Genomic DNA, 27644 nt, shown 5'->3' with positions numbered 1-27644 from the left:
ATCTGCTCCATGAAAAGTAAGGCATAACTCTGTGAGATGAATTCACACATTACAAGGAAGTTTCTCAGAAAACTTCTTTCTAGTTTTTATCTGAGGATATTTCCTTGGTCACCCTAAGCTTCAATGTGATCCAAAATATCTCTTCTCAGATTCCCACAGACAGTGCTTCCAATCTGATCCGTGAAAAGAATTGTGTAGCTCTGTGAGGTGAATCCACAAATCAGAAAGCAGTTTCTCAGAAAGGTTCTTTCTAGGTTTGACTGAGGATATTTCCTTTTTCACTATTTGCCTCAAGGTGATAGTGAATATCCCTTTGCAGATTCCACAAAGAGTGTTAGGAAACGACTCCATGATAAGAAAGGTGTATATCTGTGACATGAATTCACAGATCACAAAGCAATTTCTCAGAAAGTTTCTTTTTGGTTCCTGTGTGAGGATATTTCTTTGTCACCATAAGCTTCAATGCACTCCGAAATATCAAATTGCAGGTTCCACGAAAACAGTGTAAGCAAACAGCTCCATGAAAAGTAAGGTGTAACTCTGTGACATGAATTCAAACATCACAAAGGACTTTCTCATAAAGCTTGCTTTGAGTTTTTATCTGAGGATATTCCCTTTGTCAGTGTAGGCTTCAATCTGATCCAAAATATCCCTTCTCAGATTCCTCAAAAACGGTGCTAACAAAGTGCTCCATGAGAAGATTCATGTAACTCTGTGAGATGAATTCATGAATCACAAAGCAGTTTCTCAGAAAGTTTCTTCCTAGTTTTGGTCTGAGGATATTTCCGTTGTCACCATAAGCTTCAATGCACTCTGAATTATCCTGTTGTAGATTCCAAGAAAACAGTGTTAGGAAACTGCTCAATGAAAAGAACAGTGTAATTCTGTGAGACGAATTCACACATCACAATGCAGTTTCTTAGAAGTTTCTTTTTGGTTTTTATCTGAGGATTTTTTCTTTGTCACCATAGGCTTCAATGTGCTCCAAAATATACTATTGAATATTTCACGAAAACATTGTTAGTAAACTGCTCAATGCAAATAACAGTGTAACTCAGTGAGATGAATTCACACATCAGAAAGCAGTTTCTCAGAAAGCTTCTTTCTAGTTTTAATCTGAGAATATTTCCTTTTTCACCATAGGTCTGAAAGCGCTCCAAAATATCCCTTTGCAGATTCCACTAAAACAGTGTTAGCAAACTGCTCCATGAAAGAAAATGTGAAACTCTGTGAGATAAATTCACACATCACAAAGCAGTTTCTCAGAATGTTTCTTTCTAGTTTCTATCTGAGGATATTTCCTTTGTCAGAATAGGCTTTAATGCAGTCCAAAATATCCCTTCTCAGATTCCCCAAAAACAGTGCTACCAAACTGCTCCATGAAAAGAATCATGTAACTCTGTGAGATGAATTCACAAATCACAAAGCAATTTCTCAGAAATATTCTTTCTAGATTTTGTTTGAGAATATTTCCTTTTTCACCATAGGCCTTAATGGACAGGGCAATATCCCTTTGCATATTCCATGAAAACAGTGTTAGCAAAGTGCTCCATGAAATGAAAGGTGCAAATTTGTGAGATGAATTCACACATCACAAAGCAGTTTCTCAGAAAGCTTCCTTTTGGTGTTTGTCTGAGAATATTTCTTTTGCAACCATTGGCTTCAATGTGCTCCCAAATATCCTATTGCAGATTCCACGAAAACAGTGCTGTCAAACTGCTCAGTGAAACACCTGTGTATCTCTATGAGATGAATTCACCCATCCAAAAGTAGTTTCTCAGAAAGCGTTTTTCTAATTTTTACCTGAGGATATTTCCTTTTCCACCATAGGCTTCAATGCACTCCCAAATATCCTTTTTCAGACACCACAAAAACAGTGATGTCGCAGTGCTCCCTCAACAGAAACATTTAGCCCTGTGAGATGAATGAAAACATCACAAAGGAGTTCCTCCAAAAACTTTTCTCCAGTTTTTACCTGAAGAATTTTCTTTTTTCATATTAGGCCTCTATGCTCCCCCAGATATCACTTTTCAGTTTCCCCAAAAACAGTGCTACCAAACTGTGCAATGAAAAGAAAGGTGTAACTCTGTGAGATAAATTCAGCCATCACAAAGAAGTTTCTCGGAAAGCTTCTTTCTAGTTACAATCTGAGGATATTTCCTTTTTCACCATTGGCTTCAATGTGCCCCTAAATAACTTTTCTCAGATACCACAAAAACAGTGTTGCCGAACTGCTCAATCAACAAGAAGGTTAAACTCTATGAGATGAATACACACATCACAAAACTGTTTCTCGTAAAGCTTCTCTCCGGTTTTTAGCTGATGTTATTTCTTTTTTCAACATAGGCCTCTAGGAGCTCCCGAATGTCCCTTTGCAGATTCCATAAGAACAGTGCTGCCAAACTGCTGAAAGAAAACATATGTGGAACTCTGTCTGATGAATTCACCCATCACAAAGAAATTTCTCAGAATGCTTCTTTCTAGTTTTTATCTCAGGATACTTCCTTTTCCATCATAGGCTTCCATGGGCTCCAAAATATCCCTTCTCAGACACAACACAAAGAGTGATGACAAGCTGCTCTCCCAACAGAAAGCTTTACCTCTATGTGATTAATGCATGCATCACAAAGAAGTTATCAGAAACTTTCTCTCCAGTTTCAACCTGAAGATATTTCCTTTTTCAACATTGGCATCTATCTGCTCTCAAAAATCCCTTTCCATATTCCAAAAAAACAGTGCTATCAACCTGCTCAATGAAAAGAAAGATTTAACTCTGTGAGATTAATTCACCCATCACAAAACAGTCTCTCAGAAAGCTTCTTTCTATTTTTTATCAGAGGGTATTTCCTTTTTCACCATAGACTTCTCTGTGCTACGAATATCACTTTGTAGATTCCACAAAACAGGGTTACCAAACTGCTCAATGAAAATAAAGGTTTACCTCCGGGAGATGAATTCAACCATCACAATGAAATTTCTCAGAAAGCTCTTTTCCACTTTTTACTGTGCATATTTACTTTTCCACCCTCAGCCTCAATGCACTCCCAAATATCACTACTCAGACACCATAAAAAGGTTTTTATCTGCAGTTATTTCCTTTTTCACCATAGGCCTCCATAATATCCCTTTGCAGATTCCATGAAAACGGTGCTACCAAACTGCTCAAAGAACAGAAAGGTGTAACTGTGTCTGATGAATTTACTCATCACAAAGAAGTATCTCTGAAAGGTCCTTTCTAGTTTTTATCTGTGCATATTTACTGTTCCACCATTAGCCTCAATGCACTCCCATATATCCCTTCTCAGACACCACAAATACAGTGATGCCAAACTGCTCAACCAACAAAATGGTTTATCAATATGAGGTGAATACACACATCACAAAACAGTTATTCAAAAACTTTGTCTCCAGTTTTGATCTGAAGATTATTCCTTTTTCATCATAGACCTTTATGAGCTCCTGAAAATCCCTTTGCATATTACCCAAAAACAGTGCTACCAAACTGCTAAATGAAAAGAAATGTGTAACTCTGTACGGTGCACTCATCCATCACAAAGCAGTTTCTCAGAAAGCTTCTTTCTAGCTTTTATATGATGATATTTCCTTTGTCACTGTAAGATTCAATGCGCTCCAAAATATCAGATTGCAGATTCCAAGAAAAGAGTGTAGGCAAAATGCTAACTGAATAGAAAGGTGAAACTCTGTAAGATGAATTCACACATCACAAAAACTTTCTCAGAAAGTTTCTTTCTAGTTTTTATCTGAGGATATTTCCTTTGTCACCGTAAGGTTCAATGTACTCGGAAATATCCCATTGCAGAATCCAAGAAGAGTGTTAGCAAACTGTTAAATGAAAACAACAGTGTAACTCTGTGAGATGGATAGACACAACACAAAGCAGTTATTCTGAAAGCTTCTTTTTGGTTTTTATCTGAGGATATTTCCTTTTTCAATATAGGATTCAATGCACTCCCAAATATCTTTTAGCAGATTCCAAGAAAACAGTGTTAGAAACCTGCTCAATGAAAAGAAAGGTGTGACTCTGTGAGATGAATTCACACATCATGAAGAAGTTTCTCAGAAAGCTTCTTTCTAGTTTTTATCTCTGGGTGCTTCCTTCTTCAAGGTAGGCCTCAATGCACTCCCAGATATCCCTTTGCTGTTTCCAGGAAAACAGTGTTAGCAAACTGCTCCATGAAAAGAAAGCTGTAACTTTATGAGATCAATTCACACATTACAAAGAGCATTCTCAGAAAGCTTCTTTCTAGTTTTTATCTGAGGATATTTCCTTTGTCTCCATAGGCTTCAATGTAATCCAAAATATCCCTTCTCAGATACCCCAAAAACAGTGATACCAAAATGTTGCATGAAAAGAATCCTTTAACTCTGTGAGATGAATTCACACATCACAAAGCATTTCCTCAGAAACCTTCTTTCCTGTTTTTACCTGAGGGTATTTCCTTTGTCACCTTAAGCTTCAATGCACTCCAAAATATCTCATTGCATATTCCAAGAAAACAGTGTTAGGAAACTGCTCAATGGAAAGAACAATGTAACTCTGTGAGATCAATTCATATATCACAAAGTCGTCTCACAGAAAGCATTCTTATAGTTTTATCCGAGCATATTTTATTTTTCACCATAGGCCTCAGTGTGCTCCCAAAGGTACCTTTGCAGATTCCACGAACACAGTGTTAGCAAACTGCTCCAAGAAAAGAAAGCTGTAATTCTGTGAGATGAATTCACACATCACAAAGAACTTTCTCAGAAAGCTTCTTTCTAGTTTTTATCTCTGGGTGCTTCCTTCTTCAAGATAGGCCTCAATGCACTCCCAGATATCCCTTTGCTGTTTCCAGGAAAACAGTGTTAGCAAACTGCTCCATGCAAAGAAAGCTGTAACTTTATGAGATCAATTCACACATTACAAAGATCATTCTCAGAAAGCTTTTATCTAGTTTTCATCTGAGGATATTTCCTTTGTCTCCATAGGCTTCAATGTGATCCAAAATATCCCTTCTCAGATACCCCAAAAACAGTGATACCAAAATGCTGCATGAAAAGAATCCTTTAACTCTGTGAGATGAATTCACACATCACAAAGCATTTCCTCAGAAACCTTCTTTCTTGCTTTTACCTGAGGGTATTTCCTTTGTCACCCCAAGCTTCAATGCACTCCAAAATATCTCATTGCATATTCCAAGAAAACAGTGTTAGGAAACTGCTCAATGGAAAGAACAATGTAACTCTGTGAGATCAATTCATATATCACAAAGTCGTCGCACAGAAAGCATTCTTTTTTTTTTTTTTTTTTTTTGTGCGGAGTCCCGCTCTGTCGCGCGGTCTGGAGTGCAGTGGCCGGATCTCAGCTCACTGCAAGCTCCACCTCCCGGGTTTACGCCATTTTCCTGCCTCAGCCTCCCGAGTAGCTGGGACTACAGGCGCCCGCCACCTCGCCCGGCTAGTTTTTGTGTATTTTTTAGTAGAGATGGGGTTTCACCCTGTTAGCCAGGATGGTCTCGATCTCCTGACCTCGTGATCCGCCCGTCTCGGCCTCCCAAAGTGCTGGGATTACAGGCTTGAGCCACCGCGCCCGGCCCAGAAAGCATTCTTACCATTTTATCCGAGGATATTTTATTTTTCACCATAGGCCTCAGTGCGCTCCCAAACGTTCCTTTGCAGATTCCACGAACACAGTGTTAGCAAACTGCTCCAAGAAAAGAAAGCTGTAATTCTGTGAGATGAATTCACACATCACAAAGAACTTTCTCAGAAAGCTTCTTTCCAGTTTTTATCTGAGGATATTTCGTTTTTCACCATAGGCCTCATTGCATTCAAAAATATCCCATTGCCGATTACATGAAAACATTGTTACGGCCGGGCGCGGTGGCTCAAGCCTGTAATCCCAGCACTTTGGGAGGCCGAGACGGGCGGATCACGAGGTCTGGAGATCGAGACCTTCCTGGCTAACACGGTGAAACCCCGTCTCTACTAAAAATACAAAAAAAAACTAGCCGGGCGAGGTGGCGGGCGCCTGTAGTCCCAGCTACTCCAGAGGCTGAGGCAGGAGAATGGCATAAACCCGGGAGGCAGAGCTTGCAGTGAGCTGAGATCCGGCCACTGCACTCCAGTCCGGGCGACAGAGCAAGACTCCGCCTCAAAAAAAAAAAAAAAAAAAAAAAAAAAAGAAAACATTGTTACGAAGTGACTCCATGGAAAGAAAGGTGTGTCTCTGTGAGATGATTTCACACATCACAAAGAAGTTTCTTAGAAATTTTCTTTCTGGTTTTTAATGTAGGATATTTCCTTTGTCACTATAGGCTTCAATGCGATCCAAAATACCTCTTCTCAGATTTCCCAAAAACAGTGCTACCAAAGAGTTCCATAAAAAGAATCGGGTAACTCTGTGAGAAAACTCAAAAATCAAAAGGGAATTTCTCAGAGAGCTTCTTTAATTTTTTTTCTGAGGGTATTTCCTTTGTCATCATTAGCTTCAATACACTCCAAAATATACCATTGCAGACTCCACGAAAACAGTGTTAGCCAACTGCTTGATGAAACGAACAGTGTAACACTGTGAGATGAATTCACACATCACAAAGCAGTTTCTCAGAAAGTGTCTTTCTAGCTTTTATCTCAGGATAGTTCTTTTTTCACCATTGGCCTCAATGTGCTCCCAAATATCCCTTTGGAGATTTCAGAAAAGCAGTATTAACAAACTGCTCAATAAAAGAACAGTGTAACTCTCCGAGATGAATTCACGCATCAAAAAGCAGCTTCTCAGAAGATTCTTTTTGGTTTTTATCTGAGGACATTTTCTTCATCACCATAGGCTTCAATGCTCACCCAAATATCCTATTGCAGATTCCACAAAAACAGTGTTAACAAAGTGCTCAATGAAAACAACATTGAAAATCTTTGAGATGAGTTCACACATCACAAATCAGTTTCTCAGAAAGCTTTTCTAGTTTATTTTTCTGGTGATATTTACTTTTTCACTATAGATCTCAAAGCACTCCCAAATATCTCTTTGCATATTCCATGAAAACAGTGTTAGCTAACCACTTCTTGAGAAGAAAGGTGTAACTTTCTGAGATAAAGTCTCACATCACAAAGAATTTTCTTTCTCAGTTTCTTTCTAGTTTTTATTTGAGTATATTACATTTGTCACCATAGACTTCAAAGCCATTCAAAAAAATCCCTTCTCAGATTCCCCAAAATCTGTGCTACCAAACGATCCATGAAAGGAATTGCGTAATTCTATGAGATGAATTCACACATCACAAAATGGTTTCTCAGAATACTTCATTCTTATTTTATCTGAGGATGTTTCCTTTTTCACTATAGTCCTCAATGTACTCCCAAATGTCCGTTTCCAGATACCACGGAAACAGTGTTAGAAAACTGCTACATGAAAAGAAAGGTGTAACTTTGTGACATGAATTTACACACCACAAGGAACTTTCTCAGAATGTATCTTTTTGGATTTTATCTGAGGTTATTTCCTTTGTCACCATAGGCTTCAAAAACAGAGCTACCAAACTGCTCCATGAAAACAGAGGTGTAACTCTATGAGATACATTCAAACATCATAAAGTTGTTTGTCAGAAAGCTTCCTTTGAGTTTTTAACTGAAGATATTTCCTTTTTCGCCATATTCCTCAATGGGCTCCCAAATATCCCATTGCAGAATAAACTAAAAAGTGTTAGCAAACTGATCAATGAAAAGAACAGTGTAACTCTGTGAGACGAATTCACACATCACAAGGAACGTTCTCAGAAAGCTTCTTTTGGTTTTTATCTGAGGATATTTCCTTTGTCACCATAAACTTCAATGTGCTCCCAAATATATTATGTCAGATTCCACAAAAACAGTGTTATCAAACTGCTCAATGAAAAGAACAATGTAACTTTGTGATATGAATTCACACATCACAAAGCAGTTTCTCAGAAAACTTCCTTTTCATTTTTATATGAGGATATTACCCTTTTCACTATACACCTCAATGGGCTCCCAAATATCCCTTTGCAGATTACACGAAAACAGTGTTAGAAAACTGCTGCATGAAAAGAAAGGTGTAACTCTGTGAGTTGAATTTACACATCACAAAGAACATTCTCAGACAGCTTCTTTCTAGTTTTTATCTAAGGATATTTCCTTTGTCACCATAGGCTTCAAGGCAATCCGAAATATCTGTTGTGAGATTCCCGAAAGGTAGTGCTACCAAGTGATCCATGAAAAGAATCATGTAATTCTGTGAGATGTGTTAACACATCACAAAGCAGTTTCTCAGGAAACCTCTTTCTAGTTTTTATATGAGGATATTTCACTTGTCACCATAAGATTCAATGCACTCTGAAATATCCCATTCCAGATTCCAAGAAAACAGTGCTAGCAAACTGTTCCATAAATATAACAGTGTAACTCTGTCAGACGAATTCACACATCACAAAGTAGTTTCTTAGAAAGATTCTATCTAGTTTTTATCTGAGGATATGTCCTTTTTCAGCGTAGGACTCAATGCACTCCCAAATATCCCTTTGTAGATTCCAAGAAAATAGTGTTATGAAACTGTTCCATGAAAGGAAAGGTGTAACTCTGTGAGACGAATTCAGAAATCACAAAGCAGTTTCTCAGGAACCTTCTTTCTAGTTTTTGTATCAGGAAATTTCCTTTATCTCCATAAGCTTCAATGTGCTCTGAAATTACATATTCCAACAAAACAGTGTTAGAAAACTGCTAATGAAATGAACAGTGTAACTCTGTGAGATAAATCCACACATCACAAAGCAGTTTCTCAGAAAGCATCTTTTTGGTTTTTATCTGAGAATATTTCCTTTGTCACCATAGGCTTTAATATGATCCTAAATATCCTATTGCAGATTTCCCCAAAACAGTGTTATCAAACTGCTCTATGAAACAGGAGTGTACTTATGCGAGATGAATTCACATATCACAAATAAGGTTCTTATAAAGCATCTTTCTGGTTTTTATCCGAAGTTATTTCTTTTGTCACCATAGGCTTCAAAGCAATTCAAAATATCCCTTCTCAGATTCCCCAAAAACAGTGCTGTCAAACTGATCCATGAAAACAATGGAGTAACTCTGTTAGGTGAATTGACACATCACAAAGTGGTTTCTCTGAAAGCTTCTTTCTAGTTTTTATAGGAGGATATTTCCTATGTCACCATAAGCTTCAATAAACTCTGAGATATCCCATTGTAGATCCCAAGAAAACAGTGTTAACAAACTGCTCAATGAAAAGAAAAGTGTAACTCCACGAGATGAATTAACACATTATAAACCAGTTTCTTAGAAAGCTTCTTTCTCGTTTTTTTTATCTGAGGATATTTCCTTTCTCACTATAGGCCTCAATACGCTCCCAAATATCCCTTTGCAGATTCCATGAAAACAGTGTTACCACACTGCTCAATGAATAGAAAGGCGCAACCTTGTGAGGTGAATTCACAAATCACAAAGACGTTTCTCATAAAGCCTCTTTCTAGTTTTTATCTGAGGATAATTCCTGTATTATCATAGGTTTGAATGCAATCCAAAATATCCCTTCTCAGATTCCCCCAAAACAGTGCTACCAAACTGTTCCACAAAAAGTGTGGTGTAGCTCTGTGAGATGAATTCACACAACACAAAGCAGTGTCTTTGAAAGCTTCTTTCTAGTATTTATCTGAGGATATTTCCTTTTCCACCATATTCCTCAATGTGCTACTGAATATCCCATTGCAGATTCCACAAAAAAAGTGTTAGCAAACTTCCCAATGAAAAGAACAGTGTAACTCTGTAAGATGAATTCACACATAACAAAGTAGTTTCTCAGAAAGCTTCTGTCTATTTTTTATCTGAGGATATTTCTTTTTTCACCATAGGCATCAAGGCACTCCCAAATATTCCTTTGCAGATTCCACAAAACGAGTGATATCAAACTACTCCATGAAAAGTAACGTGTAATGCTGTGAGACAAACTCACACACATATCACAAAGAAGTCTCTCAGAGACCTTCTTTCTAGTCTTTGTTTGAGAATATTTCCTTTGTCATGATAGGCTTAAATGTGATTCAAAACAACCCTTCTCAGATTCCCCAAAAACAGTGCTACCAAACTTCTCCATGAAAAGAATTGTGTAACTCTGTGAAATGAAATAAAAAATCACAATGTAGTTTATCAAGCAACTCATTTCTAGTTTTTGTCTGTGGATTTTTCTTTTACAATATAGGATTCAATGCACTCCCAAATGTCCCTTCAAAGATTCCATGAAAACAGTGTTAGCAAAGCATTCCATGAAAAGAAAGGTGTAAAGCTTTGAGATGAATTCACACATCACAAATAATTTCTCATAAAACAATCTTTGTAGTTTTTATCTGAGGACATTTCCATTGTCACCATAAGCTTCAATGCACACCAAAATATCCCTTCTCCGATTTCCCAAATGCAGTGCTACCATACTGCTCCAAGAAAAGAATGGGGTACCACTGTGAAATGAATTCACACATCACAAAGCTGTTTTTCAGTAAGCTTCTTACTAGTTATTATCTGAGGATATTTCCTTTTTCACCATATTCTTCTATGGGATCCCGAATACCTGATTGCTAAAAGTTTGTTAGCAAACTTTTCAATGAAAAAAAGTTGTAAATTTGAGAGATGAATTCACACAACACAAAGAAGTTTCACAGAAAGCTTTCTTTTGGTTTTTATCTGAGGATATTTCCTTTGTCACCAGAGGCTTCAATGCGCTCCAACATATCCTATTGCAGGTTCCACAAAATCAGTGTTATCAAACTGCTCAATGACAAGAGCAGTGTAACACTGTAAGATGAATTCACACATCACAATGCAGTTTCTCAGAAAGCTTCTTTCTAGTTTCTAACTGAGGATGTTTCCTATTTCACCACAGGCCTCAAGGTGCTCCCAAATATCACTTTGCACATTCCACATAAACAGTGTTATCAATCTGCTCCATGAAAAGAAAGGTGTACCTCTGTGGGAGCAATTCACACATCACAAAGCAATTTCTCAGAAAGCTTCTTTCTAGTTTTTACCTGAGGATATTTCCTTTGTCACCATAAGCTCCAAAGCAATCCCAAATATCGCCTCCCAGATTCCCAAAAAACAGTGTTACCAAACATCTCCATGAAAAGTATCATGTAACACTGTGAGATGAATTCACAAATCACAAAGCAGTTTCTCAGAAAGCTTCTATCTAGTTTTTTTTATGAGGATATTTCCTTTGTCACCATAAGCTTCAATGCACTCCAAAATATCCCATTGCAGATTCCAAGAAATCAGTGTTAGCAAACTGCTCAATGAAAAGAACACTGTGACTCTGTGAGGTAAATTCAACAATCAAAAAGCAGTTTCTATGAAAGCTTCTTTTACGTTTTTGTCTGAGGATGTTTCCTTTGTCACCATAGGCTTCAATGCCTTGCCAACTATCCTGTTCCAGATTCCATGAAAACAGTGTTAGCAAACTGCTCCCTGAAAAGAAAAGGGTTACTTGGTGAGATGAATGTACACATCACGAAGATGTTTCTCAGAAATCTTCTTTCTAGTTTTTATCTGAGGATATTTCCTTTGTCACCAAGGGCTTCAATGTGATACAAAATATCCCTTTTCAGATTCCCCAAAAACAGCATTACCAAACTGTTCCATGAAAAGAAAAATGTAACTCTGTGAGATGAATTCACACATCACAAAGTAGTTTCATAGAAAGCTTCTTTTGTTTTCTTTCTGGGGATATATCCTTTGTCACCATAGGCTTCACTGTGCTTCAAAATATCCTCCTGCAGATTCCACGAAAACAGTGTTAGCAAAATGGTCCATGAAAAGTGTGGTTTAAGTGTGTGAGGTAAAATCACACATCACAAAACAGTTTCTCAGAAAGCTTCTTTCTACTTTTTATCTGAGAATATTTACGTTTTCACCATAGGTCTTAACTCGCTACCAAATATCACATTGCAGATTCCAAGAAAACAGAGTTTACAAACTACTCTATGAAAAGAAAGGTGTTACTCTGTGAGGTGAATACACACTTCACGTATAAGTTTCTCAGAAAGCTTCTTTCTAGTTTTTATCTGCTCTATTTCCTTTGTCACCATAGGCTTCAATGCGATCCAAAATATTCCTTCTCAGATTCCCCAAAAACATGCTACCAAATTGCTCCATGGAAAGTATCAGGAAATGCTGTGAGATGAGTTCACAAATCACAAAGCAGTTTCTCAGAAATATTCTTTCTTTTTTTTATATTAGGATACTTCCTTTTTCACTGTAGGCCTCAATGCACTAGTGAATATCCGTTTGCAGATTACATAAAACCAGTGTTAGCAAACTGCTCCATGAAAAGAAACGTGTAAATCTGTGAGATGAGTTCACACATCACAAAGCAGTTTCTCAGAAAGTTGTCTTTTGTTTTTTGTCTGAGGATATTTCCTTTGTCACTATAGGCTTCAATGACACCCAACTATCCCTTCTCAGATTCCCCAAAAACAGTGCTACCAAATTGATGCATGAAGTGAATTGTGTAACACTTTGATATGAATTAAAAAATCACAAAACGGTTTCTCAGAATGTTTCTTTCTAGTTTTTATCAGAGGATATTTACATTTTCACCATAGGCCTCAATGTGTTCTCAAATATCCCATTGCAGATTCCACAAGAAAAGTGTTAGTAAACTTCTCAATTAAAAGAACTGTGTAACTCTGTGAGATGAAATCACACATCACTAATGAATTTCTCAGAAAATTTCTTTCTACTTTTTATCTGAGGATATTTCCTTTGTAACAATAGGCTTCAATGCGACGAAAATCATCCCTTCTTAGATTCCCCAAAAACAGTGCTACCAAACTGCTTCATGAAAATAATGGTGTAACTCAGTGAGCTGAATTCACACACCACAAAGCTGTTTCTCAGAAAGCTTCTGTCTAGTTTTTCTCTAAGGATATTTCCTTTTTCAAAATAGGTCTCAATGCACTCTCAAATACACCACTGCAGGTTTCAGGAAAAAAATGTAAACAAACTTCTCAATGAAAGGAATGGTGTAACACTGTGAGATGAATTCACACATCACAAAGAAGTTTCACAGAAATCTTTTTTTGGTTTTTATCTGAGGATATTTGCTTGTCACTGTAGGCCTCAATGCACTCCCAAATATTTTATTGCAGATCCCATGAAAACAGACAGCTCAATGAAAAGAACAGTATAATTCTGTAAGATGAATTCACACATCACAAAGCAGTTTCTCAGAATGTTTCTTTCTAGTTTTTATATAAGGATATTTCTTTTTTCAGTACAGGCCTCAGTGCACTCCCAAATATCCCTTTGCAGATTCCATAAAAACCGCGTTAGCAAACTGCTCCATGAAAATAAAGGTGTAACTCTGTGAGATTAATTAACACATCACAAAGAATATCTCAGAAAGCTTTTCTCTGGTTTTTCTCTAAGGATATTTCCTTTTTCAAAATAGGCCTCAATGCACTCCCGAATACACCATTGCAGATTTCAGGAAAGAAGTGTTAGCAGACTTCTCAATGAAAGGAATGGTGTAACACTGTGAGATGAATTCACACGTCACAGAGAAGTTTCACAGAAATCTTCCTTTGGTATTTATCCGAGGATATTTCCTCTGTCACCATAGGCTTCATTGCAATAGAAAATAACCCTTCCCTGATTCCCCAAAAACAGTGCTACAAAACTGATCCATGAAAAGAATTATGTAACACTCTGAAATGAATTAAGACATCACAAAGCAGTTTCTCAGAAAGCTCCTTTCTAGTTTTTGTCTGAGGATATTTCCTTTGCCACTAGAGGCTTCAATGCAATCCAAAATATGCCTTCTCAGATTTCCCAAAAGAGTGCTAACAAACTGCGTCATCAAAATAAAGGTGTAACTCTGTGAGATGAATTCACACATCACAAGCAGTTTCACAGAAAGCTTATTTTTTCTTTTGTCTGAGAATATTTCCCTTGCCACCAAAGGCTTCAATATACTCCGAAATATCCTTTTGCAGTTAGCATGGAAACAGTGTTAGCAAACTGCTCCACACAAAGAGTGCTGTAACTCTTTGAGATGAATCCACACATCACAAAGCAGTTTCTCAGAAATCTTCCCTCTAGTTTTTACCTGGGGACATTTCCTTTTCAATCATAGGTCTCAACTCGCTTCCCAATATCACTTTGTAGATGCCACAAAAACAGTGTTAGCAAGTAGCTCCGTGAAAAGAAAGGTGTTACTCTATGAGATGAATATACACATCACAAATAAGTTTCTCAGAGAGTTTCTTGCTAGTTTTTATCTGATTATATTTCCATTGTCACTCTAGGCTTCAATGCAATCCAAACTATCCCATCTCAGATTCCCCAAAAACACTGCTACCAAACTGTTCCATGAAAAGAATGCTGTAACTCAGTGAGATGAATTCACACATCACAAATCTGTTTCTCAGACCACTTCTTTCTAGATTTAATCTTCGGATATTTCTTTGTTTTCCATATTCCACAATGCTCTCCAGAATATTCCATTGCAGATTCCCTGAAAAAAGGTTTAGAAAACATCTCAATGAAAAAAATGGGGTAACTCTGTGAGATGAATTCACACATCAGAAGGCAGTTTCACAGAAAGCTTCTGTTTGATTTTAATCTGAGGATATTTCCTCTTTCACCATAGGTCTAAATGCACTCACAAATATCCATAGGCAGATTCCATGAAAACAGTGTGAGCAAATGGCTCCATGAAAAAAAATTGTAACTCTGTGAGGTGAAATCACACATCACAAAGAACTTTCTCAGAAACCTTCTTTCTAGTTTTTATCTGAGGATATTTCCTTTGTAACCATAGGCTTCGATGCGATTCCAAATATCCCTTCTGAGATTCCCCAAAAACAGTGCGACCAAACTGCTCCATGAAAAGAGTGGTGTAACTCTGTAAGATGAATTTACACATCACAAAGCATTTTCCTAAAAAGCTTCTTTCTACTTTTTTTCTGAGAATATTTCCTTTTTCACCATAGACCTCAACTCGCTCCCAAATATCCCTTTGTAGGTTATACGAAAACAGTGTTAGCAAACTGCTCCATGAAAAGAATGGTGTTACTCTGTGAGATGAATACACACATCACAAAGAAGTTTTTCCGAAAGCTTCTTTCTAGTTTTAAACTGAGAATATTTCCTTAGTCACCTGAGGTTCCAATGCAATCCAAAACATCCCTTCTCAAACTCCCCAAAAACAGTGCTAAAAAAGTGCTCCATGAAAAGAATGGTGTACCTCTGTGAGATGAATTGACACATATAAAGTGGTTTCTCAGAAAGCTTCTTTACAGTTTTTATCTGAGGATATTTCCTTTTCCACCATATTCCTCAATGAACTCCGGAATATCCCATTGCAGATTAAAGGAAAATGTTTTAGCAAACTTTTCAATGAAAGGAACGTTGTGATGGTATGAGGTGAATTGACACATCACAAAGCAGTTTCACAGAAAGCTTCTTTTTGATTTTGATTGGAGTATACTTCCTTTGTCAAAATAGACTTCAATGCACTCCCAAATATCCTACCTATTACAGATTCCAAGAAAACAGTGTTATCAAACTGCTCAATGAAAATTACAATTTAACCCTGTCAGATGAATTCACACATCACAAAGCAGTTTCTCAAAAAGTTTCTTTCTAGTTTTTATTTGAGGATATTTCGTTTTCCACTATAGGCCTGAAAGTGCTCACAAATATCCCTTTGCAGATTCCACGAAAACAGTGTTAGCAATCTGCTCCATGAAAAGAAAGGTGTTACTCTGTCAGATGAATACATATATCACAAGAGGCTTCTCAGAAAGCTTCTTTCTAGTTTTTATCTGAGGATATATCCTTTGTCACCATGGGCTTCAATGCAATCAAAAATTTCTTTTCTCTGATTCCCGTAAACAGTGCTTCCAAACAGCTCCATGAAAACAGTCAGGTAACTTTGTGAGATGAATTCACAAATCACAAAACAGTTTGTCAGAAAGTTTCTTACAAGTTTTTATCTCAGGATATTTCCTTCGTCACTCTAAGCTTCAATGTGCTCAAAAATATCCTATTGCAGATTCCAAGAACACAGTGTTAGCAAACTACTCAATGAAAAGAACTGTGTAACTGTGTGAAATGAATTCACCCATCACAAAGCAGTTTCTCAGAAAAGTTAGTTTTGGCTTTTATCTGAGTATATTTCCTTTTTCACCATAGGCTTCAATGTGATCCAAATTATCCCTTCTCAGACTCCCCAAAATCAGTACTACCAAACTTCTCCATGAAAAGAATCATGTAACCCTGTGAGCTGAATTAACACATCATCAAGTGATTTCTCAGGAAGCTTCTTTCTAATTTTTATCTGAGGGTATTTCCTTTTCCAACATAGGCTTCAATGCGCTCTCAAATGCCAATTCTCAGAAAGCACTAAAACAGTGATACCAAAGTGCTTCCTCAACAGAAACGTTTATCTCTATGAGATGAATGCACACATCACAAAGGAGTTTCTCAGAAAGCTTCTCCCCAGTTTTTAACCTAAAAATGTTTCATTTCTCACCACTGGACTCTGTGCACTCCCGAATATCCCTTTGCAGATTCCACAAAAACCATGTTACCAAACTGCTTGATGAAAGAAAGGTGTAATTCTGTGAGATGGATTCACCCATCACAAAGCAGTTTCTCATAAAGCTTCGTTCTAGTTTTAATCTGAGGATATTTCCTTTTGAAGCACATAGGCTTTAATGTGCTCCCAAATATCTGCTCTCAAATACCACAAAACAATGATACCCAACTGATCAATCAACAAAAAGGTTAAACTCTATATGATGAATACACTCACCATAAAACCCTTTCTCAAAAATCTTCTCTCCAGTTTTTATGTGAAGTTATTTCCTTTTACATTGTAGGCCTCTAGGAGCTCCCAAATATCCCTTTAAAACAGTGTTAGCAAACTGCTCAAAGAAAACAACAGTGTAACTTGGTGTGATGAATTCACCCATCACAAAGAAATTTCTCAGAAAGCTTCTTTGTAATTTTCATCTCAGGATATTTCCTTTTCCACCATCGACTTCTATGCACTCCCAAATACCCCTTCTCAGACACCACAAAAACAGTGCTACCAAGCTGATCCATGAAAAGAATCATGTAACACTGGATGATGACTTCATCACAAAGCAGTTTCTCAGAAAGCTTCTTTCTAGTTTTTATATGAGTATATTTCCTTTGTCACCATCAGCATCAATGCACTTTGAAATATCCCATTGCAGATTTCAAGAAAACTGTGTGAGCAAACTGTTCAAAGAAGAGAATGGTGTAACACTGTGAGATGAGTTCGCACATCACAAAGCAGTTCCCCAGAAGGCTTCCTTTTGGTTTTTATCTGAGGATATTTCTTTGCCACCAGAGGCTTCAAAGTGATACAAAATATCCCTTCTTGGACACCACAAAAAGAGTGATGTCAAAGTGCTCCCTCAACAGAAACGTATAGCTCTATGAGAGAAATGCACACAACACAAAGACGTTTCACAGAAAACTTCTCTCCAGTTGTTACATAAGGATTTTGTTTTTTCACCTTAGGCCTCTACAAGCCCCTAAATATCCCTCTGTAGATTCCACAAGAGGAGTGCTAAAGAACTGCTCCATAAAAAGAATGATGTAACTGTGAGATAAATTGAACCATCATAAAGCAATTTCTCAGGAAGCTTCTGTCTAGCTTTTACCTGAGGATATTTCCGTTTCCACTATAGGCTTCAACACCCTCCCAAATATCCCTTCTCTTCTTTCTAGTTTTTTACAAGGATATATCCTTTGTAACCATAAGTTTCAATATGCGCTATAAAATATCAGAATGGAGATTCCAAGACAACAGTGTAAGCCAACTGCTAAATGCAAGGAACAGTGTAACTCTGTGAGAAGAATTCACACATCACAAAGCACTTTCTCAGAAAGTTTCTTTTCAGTTTTTATTTGAATATATTTTCTTTTTCACCATAGGCTTCAATGCACTCCCAAATATCCTACTGAAGATTCCATGAAAACAGTGTTATCAAACTGCTTTATGAAAACAACAGTGTAACTCTGTAGGATGAATTCACACAGCATAAAGTGTTCTCTCAGAAAGTTTCTTTCTAGTTTTAATCAGAGGATATTTCCATTGTCACCATAGGCTTGAATGTGACCGAAATTATCCCTTCTGAGACTCCCCAAAATAGTGCTACCAAACTGTTCCATGAAAAGAATGGTGTAACTCTGTGAGACGAATTCACATATCATAAAGATGTTTCTCAGAAAACTTCTTTCAAGTTTTTATCTGAGGACATTTCATTTTTCAATGTAGGCCTCGATGTGCTCTGGAATATCCCATTGCAGATTCCATGAAAACAGTGTTAGCAAACAGCTCCATGAAAAGAAAGTGTACTTCTGTGAGATGAATTCACACACCGCAAAGCAGTTTCTCAGAAAGATTGTTTCTAGTTTTTGTATGAGGATATATCATTTTTCAACATAAGCTTCAATGCTCTGTGAAATATCAGAATGCAGATTCCAAGACAACAGTGTAAGCAAACTGCTCAATGCAATGAAGAGTGTAACTCTGGGAGAGGAAGTCACACAGTGCAAAGCAGTTTCTCAGAAAGCTTCTTTTTAGCTTTTATCTGAGGATATTTCCTTTTTCACCATAGTCCTCAATGAGCTCTCAAATATCCTATTGCAGACTCCACGAAAAGAGTGTTATCAAACTTCTTAATGAAAACAACAGTGTAACTCTGTGAGATAAATTCATAAATCACAAAGTGGTTTCTCAGAAAACTTGTTTCTAGTTCTTATGTGAGGATATTTCCCTTGTCACCATAGGCTTCAATGCGAACCAAAATATCCCTTCTCCGATTCCCCAAAAACAGTGCTACCATACTGTTCCATGAAAAGAATGGTGTAACTATGTGAGACGAATTCACATATCACCAAGATGTTTCTCAGAAAACGTCTTTCTAGTTTTTATCTGAGGATATTTCCTTTTTCACCATATTCCTCAATGCACTCATGAATATGTGGAGGGAAATTAAATGAAAAAGTGTTAGCAAACTTCTCCATGAAAAGAAAGGTGTAACTCTGTGAGATTAATTCATACATCACAAAGAACTTTCTCAGAGCTTCTTTCTAGTTTTTATCTGAGGATATTTCCTTTATCACCATAGACTTTAACGTGATCTAAAATATCCCTTCTCAGATTCGCCAAAAACAGTGCTACTAAACTATTCCACGAAAAGAATGGTATAACTCTGTGAGATGAATTCACATATCACAAAGATGTTTCTCAGAAATATTCTTTCTAGTTTTTATCTGAGGATATTTCTTTTTTCACCATTATCCTGATGGCACTCCCGAATATCCCATTGTAGTTTAAATGAAGAAAGTGGTAGCAAATATGTCTTTGCGATGAAGTCACACATCACAAAGCAGTTTCACAGTAAGTTTCTTTTGGGTTTTATCTGATGATATTTCCTGTGTCTACGTAGGATTCAATGCACTACCAAATATCCTATTGCAGATTCCACAAAAACAGTGTTATCAAACTGCTCAATGAAAAGAATGGTGTAACTATGTAAGATGAATTCAGACATTCTAAAACTGTTTCTCAGAAGCATACATTCTAGTTTTTATCTGAGGATATTTCCTTTTTCACTATAAGCCTCAATGTGCTCCAGATTATCTCATTTGGAGATTCCATTAAAACAGTTTTAGTAAACTTCTCCAGCAAAGGAAAGGTGTAGCTCTGCAGGATGAATTCACACATCACAAAGAACTTTCTAAGAAAGCATTTTTTCTGGTTTTCCCAGAGGATATTTCCTATGTCACCATCAACTTCAATGGGATCCAAATACCCATGAATAGAATTGTTAAACTCTGAGATGAATTCACAAATCACAAAGCAGTTTCTTAGAAATCTTCTTTCTAGTTTTTGTCTGAGGATATTTCCTTTGCCACCAAAGAGTTCAATGCAGTCCCAAATATCCTATTGCAGATTCCACAAAAACAGTGTGAGCAAACTGCTGAATGAATAGAACAATGTAACTCGGTGAGATGAATTCACACATCACAAAGCAGTTTCTCAGAAAGATTCTTTCTGGTTTTTATCTGAGGATATTTTCTTTGTCACCATAGGATTCAATGCACTCACAAATATCCCATTGCAGATTCCACAAAAGCAATGCTACCTAACAACTCAATGAATAGAATGGTGTAACTCTGTGAGATGAAATCACATATCAGAATTCAGTTTCTCAGAAAGCTTCTTTCTAGTTTTTATTTGAGGATATTTCCTTATTCACTATAGACCTCAATGCAATCCCAAATATCCCTTTGCAAATTCCACGAAAACAGTGTTAGGAAACTGCTAAATCAAAAGAACAGTGTAGTTCTGTGAGATGAAATCACACATCACAAAGCAGTTTCTCAGAAAGCTTCTTTCTAGTTTTTATCTGAGTACATTCCCTTTTTCTCTATAAGCATCAATGTGCTAGCAAATATTCCTTTACAGATTCCAAGAAAACAGTGCAAGAAAACTGCTCCATGAAAAGAGAGGTGTAACTCTGTGAGATGAATTCACACATTCCAAAGAACTTTCTCAGAAAGCTGCTTTCTAGTTTTTATCTGAGGATATTTTCTTTGTCACCATGGGCTGCAATGCGTTCCAAAATATCCCTTCTAAGATTCCCAAAAAACAGTGCTAACAAACAGCTACATGAAAAGGATCAGGTAACTCTGTGAAATGAATTCACACATCAGAAAGCGTTTTCATAGAAAGCTTCTTTCTAGTTTTTATAAGAGGGTATTTCTTTTGCCACCTTCAGCTTCAAAGTGCTCTAAAATAACCCTTTGCAGATTCCACGACAACAGTGTTAGCAAACTGCTCAATGAAAACAATGGTGTAAATCTGTGAGATGATTTTACACATCACAAAGCAGTTTCTCACAAAGCTTCTTTCTAGTTTTTATCTGAGGATATTTCCTCTTCCACCATAGGCCTCAATATGCTCCCAAATATGCCTTTGTAGATTCCACGAGAACAGTGTTAGCAAACTGCTGAATAAAAAGAACGTTGTAATTTTGTGAGATGAATTCACACATCACACAGCAGTTTCTGAGAAATGTTCTATTTGGTTTTTATCTGAGGATAATTCCTTTGTCACTGGAAGTTTCAATGTGCTCCCAAATGTCCTATTGCAGATATTAAGAAAACATTGCTATCTAACAGCTAATTAAAAGAACGATGTCACTCTGTGAGATGAATTCACACATCACAAAGCAGTTTCTCAGAAAGCTTCTTTCTAGTATTTACCTAAAGATATTTCCTTTTTCACCATAGGTCTCAATGCACTCCCAAATATCCCTTTGCAGATGCCACGATAGCAGTGTTAGTAAACGGCTCCATGAAAGGAAAGGTGTAACTATGTGAGATGAATTCACACATCACAAAGAACGTTCAAAGAAAGCTTCTTCCTAGTTTTCATCTAGGGATATTTCCTTTGTCACCATAGACTTCAATACGATCCAAAATATCTCTTCTCAGATTCCCCAGAAACAGTGCTACCAAACTGCTCCAAGAAAAGAACCGTGTAACTCTGTGAGATGAATTTACACATCAAGAAGCAGTTTCTCCAAAATCTTCTCTCTACTTTTTCTATGAGGATATTTACAATGCATCATAAGCTTCAATTCGCTCTGAAATATCAAAGTGCAGATACAAAGAAAACAATGATAGCAAACTGCTCAATAAAAAGAACCATGTAACACTGTGAGATAAATTCACACATCACAAAGCAGTTTTCAAGAGCTTCTTTTTAGTTTTTATCTGAGGATATATCCTTTTTCACCATAGGTCTCAATGTGCTCCAAATTATTCCTTTGTGGATTCCACAAAAACAGTGTTAGCAAACTTCTCAATGAAAAGTATGGTGTAACTCTGTGAGATAAATTGACATATCACAAAGCAGTTTCTCAGTGAGCTTCTTTCTACTTTTTTATCCGAGGATACTTCCTTCATCACCATAGGCCTAAATGCATTCCCAAATATCCCTTTGCGGATTCCATGAATACAGTGTTAGCTAACTGCTGCATGAAAACAAAGCTGTATATCTGTGAGATGAATTCACACATCACAAAGAAATTTCTCTGAAGGCTTCTTTCTAGTTTTTATCTGAGGATATTTCCTTTGTCACTACAGGCTTCAAAGTGATCCAGAATATCACTTCTCAGATTCCCCCAAAACAGGGCTACCAAACTGATCCATGAAAAAAATCCTGTAACCCTATGAGATGAATTCACAAATCACAAAGTAGTTTCTAGGAAAGACTATTTCCAGCTTTTACCTGAGGATATTTCCTTTGTCACCACAGGCTTCAATGTGCTCCCAAATATCCTATTGCAGATTCCATGAAAACAGTGTTAGCAAACTACTCAATGAAAAGTACTGTGTAACTCGGTGAGATGAATTCACACATCACAAAGCAGTTTCTCAGAAAGCATCTTTCTAGTTTTTATCTGAGGTTATTTCCTTTTTCACCATAGGCCTCAAAGCACTCCCAATTATCCCTTTGCAGATTCCACGACAACAGTGTTAGCAAACTGCTCCAGGAGAAGAACAGTGTTACTGTGAGATGAATTCACACATCACAAAGGACTTTCTCAGAAATTTCTTTCTAGTTTTTATCTGAAGATATTCCCTTTGTCACCATAAGCTTCAATGCACTCCGAAATACCCGATTTCAGATTCCAACAAAACAGTGTTAGCAAACTGCTCAATGAAAACAACATTGTCACTCTCTGAGGTGAATTCACACATCATGAGCAGTTTCTCAGAAAGCTTCTTTCTGGTTTTTATGTGAGGATATTTCCTGTTTCACCATGGGACCCAATGTGCCACAAAACATCACTTTACAGATTCCATGAAAGCAGTGTTAGCAAACTGCTCCATGATAAGAAACGTGTAACTCTGTGAGATGAATTCACACACCATAAAGAAGCTTCTCAGAATGCTTATTTCTAGTTTTGATCTGAAGATATTACCTTTGTAACCATATGCTTCAAAGAGATTGAAAATATCCCTTCCCAGGTTCCCCTAAAACAGTGCTACCAAACTGATCCATAAAAGGAATCATGTGACCTTGTGACTTGAATTCATATATCACAAAGCAGTTTCTCAGAAAGCCTCTTTCCAGTTTTTATCTGAGGATATTTCCTTTTTCACCATAAGCCTCAATGGACTCTCAAATATCCCTTTGCAGATGAGACGAAAACAGTGTTAACAAACGTCTCAATGGAAAGAAACGTATAACTCTCTGAGATGAAATCACGCATCACAAACCAGTTTCACAGAAGGCTTCTTTTTTGGTTTTTAGCTCGGGATATTTCCTTTGTCGACATAAGCCTCAATGCAATCCAAAATATCCTATTGCAGATTCCACGAATACAGTGTTAGCAAACTGCTCAGTGAAAAGAACACTGTAATAATGTGAGATGAATTCAAACATCACAAAGTAGTTTCTCAGAAAGCGTGCTTTTAGTTTTTATCTCAGGGTATTTCCTTTTTCACCATTGGCCACAATGCACTCCTAAATAACCCTTTGTAGATTCCACGAAAATAGTGTTAGCAAACTGCTCCATGAAAAGAAAAGTGTAACTCTGTGAGATGAAATCACCCATAATAAAGAAGTTATCCAGGAAGCTTCTTTCTAGTTTTATCGGAGGATATTTCCTTTGTCAATATAGGCTTCAATGGTATCAAAAATATCCCTTTTCTGATTCCCCAAAAACAGTGCTACCAAACTAATCCAAGAAGAGGAAGGTGTAACTCTGTGAGATGAATTCACAAATCACAAAGCAGTTTCTCAGGAAGCTTCTTTCTAGTTTTTGTCTGAGGATATTTCCTTTGTCACCATAAGCTTCAATATGCTCTGAAACATCTCATTGCAGATTCCAAGAAAACAGTGTTAACAATCTGCTCAATGAAAAGAACAGTGTAATTCTGTGAGTTCATTTCACACATCACAAAGCAGTCTCTCAGAAAGCTTTTTTTTGTTTTTTATCTGAGGATATTTCCTTTGTCACCAAGGATTCAATGCACTCCTAAAGATCCTGTTGCAGATTCCAGAAAAACAGTGTTAGCAAAGTAATCAATGCAATGAATGTTTGAACTCTGTGAGATGAATTCACATATCACAAATCAGTTTCTCAGAAAGCTTCTTTCTACTTTTTATCCGTGGATACTTCCTTTTTCAACATAGTCCTTAATGCACTCCCAAGTATCCCTTTGCAGATTAAACAAATACAGTATAAGCAAATTGCTCCATGAAAAGAAAGCTGTTATTCTGTGAGATGAATTCAAACATCACAATGAAGTTTGTCAGAAAGCTTCATTTTAGATTTTATCTGAGGATATTTCCTTTGTCACACTAGGTTTCAATGTAATCCAAAATATCCCTTCTAGACTCCCCAAAAGTAGTGAAATCAAACTGCTCCATGAAAAGAATTGTGTAACTCTGTGAGATGAATTCAAAAATCACAGAGCAGACCATCAGAAAGCTTCTATCTAGTTTTTGCCTGAGGATACTTCCTTTGTCACCCTAAGCCTTAATGTGCTCTGAAATATCCCATTGCACAATCGAGAAAACAGTGTTGGTGAACTGCACAATGAAAAGAACAGTGTAATTCTGTGAGATCAATTCACACATCACAAAGCAATCTCTCAGAAAGCTTGTTTTTGGCTTTTATCTGAGGATATTTCCTTTGTCACCGTAGGCTTCAATGCACTCCCAAATATCCATTTGCAGATTCCACACAAACAGTGTTGGCAAACTGCTCCAAGAAAAGCAAGCTGTAACTGTGTGAGATAAACTCACACATCACAAAGAAATTTCTCAGAAAGCTTCTTTCTAGTTTTATCTGAGGATATTTCCTTTGTCACCATAAGCTTCAATGCGATCCAAAATATCCTTTCTCAGATTACCCAAAAACAGTGCTACCAAACTCTTCCATCAAAAGAATTGTGTAACTCTGTGAGGTGAATTCAAACATCAAAAAGCAGATTCTTAGAGAGCTTCTATCTAGTTTATGTCTGAGGATATTTCCTTTGTCACCATAAACTTCAATGATCTCTGAACTATTCCACTGCAGATTCCATGAAAACAGGGTGAGCAAAGTGCTCAATGAAATAAACAGTGTAATTCTGTAAGGTGAATTCACACATCAAAAACCAGTTTCTCAGAAAGCGTCTTTCTAGTTTTTATCTCAGGGTATTTTCTTTTTCACCATAGGCCTCAATGCACTCCCAAATATCCCTTTGCAGATTCCACGAAAATGGTGATAGGAAATGGCTTCATGAAAAACAAGGTGTAACACTGTGAGGTGAACTCACACATCATAAAGAAGTTTCTCGGAAAGCTTCTTTCTAGTTTTTATCTGAGGATATTTCCTTTGTGCATATATGCTTCAGTGTCATCCCAAATATCTCTTCTCAGATTCCCCAAAAACAGTGCTACCAAACAGCTCCATGGAAAGAAAGGTGTAACTCTTTGAGATGAATTCACAAATCACAAATCAGCTCCTCAGGAAGGTTCTGTCTAGTTTTTGTCTGAGGATATTTCCTTTGTCAGCACAATCTTCAATACACTCCGAAATACCTCATTGCAGATTCTGAGAAAACAGTGTAAGCAAACTGTTCAATGAAAAGGACAGTGTAACTCTGTGAGTTCAATTCACACATCACAAAGCAGTCTCTCAGAAAATTCTTTTTGTTTTTTATCTGAGGATATTTCCTTTGTCACCATAGGCTTCAAAGGGCTCCCAAATATCCTACTGCAGATTCTACGAAATCATTGTTACCAAACTTCTCAATGAAAACAATGGTGTAACACTGCAAGAAGAATTCACACATTACAAAGCAGTTTCTCAGAAATTACCTTTCTGATTTTTTTCTGAGGATATTTCCTTTTTCACCACATACCTAATTGTGCTCCCAAATATCCCTTGCAGATTCCACAAAAACAGTGTTAGCAAACTTCTTCATGAATAGAAAAGTGTAACTCTGTGAGATAAATTCACACATCATAAAGCAGTTTTTCCGAAAGCTTCTTTCTAATTCTTTTCTGAGGCTATTTCCTTTGTCAGTGTAGCCTTCTATGCGATTCAAAATATCCCTTCTGAGATTCCCCTAAAACAGTGCTACCAAGCTGTTCTATGAGAAGGGTCTTGTAACTTTGTGAGGTGAATTCACACATCACAAAGCAGTTTCTCAGAAAGCTTCTTTCTAGTTTTTATCTGAGGATATTTCCTTTTTCACTATAGGCCTCAATGCGCTCCCAAATATCCCTTTGCAGATCCCAGAAAACAGTGTTAGGAAACTGCTCAATGATTAGAATCGTGTATCTCTGTGAGATGAATTCACACATCACAAAGCAGTTTCTCAGAAATCTTCTATGAAGATTTTATCAGAGTATATTTCCTTTTTCACCATAGTCCTCAACGCGCTCCAAAATATCCATCTGCAGATTCTGTGAAAACAATGTCACCAAACTGCTTCATGAAAAGAACAGTGTAGCTCTGTGAGATGAAATCTCACATCACAAAAAAGTTTCTCAAAAAGCCTCTTTCTAGTTTTTATCTGAGAGTATTTCCTTTTTCACCATAGGCCTCAATACTCTCCCAAGTATGTCTTTGCAGACTCCACAAAAACAGTGTTAGCAAACTGCTCCATGACAATAAAAGTGTAACTCTGTGAAGTGAATTCACACATCATAAAGAAGTTTCTCGGAAAGCTTCTTTCCAGTTTTTATCTGAGGATATTTCCTTTGTCACAACAGGCTTCAAAGCGATCCAAAATATCCCTTCTCAAATTCCACAAAAACAGTGTTACCAAACTGCTCCATGAAAAGAATCGTGTCACTCAGTGAGTTGAATGCAAACATCACAAAGGAGTTTCTCACAAAGCTTCTGTCTAGTTTTTATCTGAGGATAATTTCTTTTTCACCAAAGCCCTCAATGCGCTCTCGAATATCCTATTGCAGATTCCACGAGAAAGTGTAACTTTAAGTGTAACTCTATGAGATGAATTCACACAAAACAAAGCTGTTTCTCAGAAAGCTTCTTATAGCTTTTGTCTGAGGATAGTTCCTTTTTCATAGTAGGCCTCAAGACCTTCATGAATATCCCATCTCAGGTTTTTCAAAAACAGTGTTAGCAATCTGCTCAATGAAAAGAAAGGTATAACTCTGTTTGATTAAATCACACATCACAAGACAGTTTCTCAGAGAGCTTCTTTCAGTATTTGTCTGGGGGTATATCCTTTGTTACAACTGGCTTCAAAGGGCTCCCAAATATCCCAGTGCAGATTCCAAGAAAGCAGTGTTAACAAACTGCTCCATGAAAAGAAATGTGTGATTTGGTCAAATGAATTCAAGGATAACAAGGACGTCTGTCAGAAATTTTTTTCTAGTTTTTCTCTCTAGATATATTCTCTGTCACCACAGGCTTGGAAACAATCCAAAATATCCCTTCTCGGTTTTCCCAAAAATAGTGTTACCAAACAGCTCCATGAAAACAATCATGTAACATGGTGACATGACTTCACAAATCACAAAGCAGTTTCTCAGA

Source organism: Piliocolobus tephrosceles, chromosome 19, assembly GCF_002776525.5.
Source record: "Piliocolobus tephrosceles isolate RC106 chromosome 19, ASM277652v3, whole genome shotgun sequence".
NCBI lineage: Eukaryota > Metazoa > Chordata > Mammalia > Primates > Cercopithecidae > Piliocolobus > Piliocolobus tephrosceles.
Note: the sequence above shows the minus strand (reverse complement) of the source record.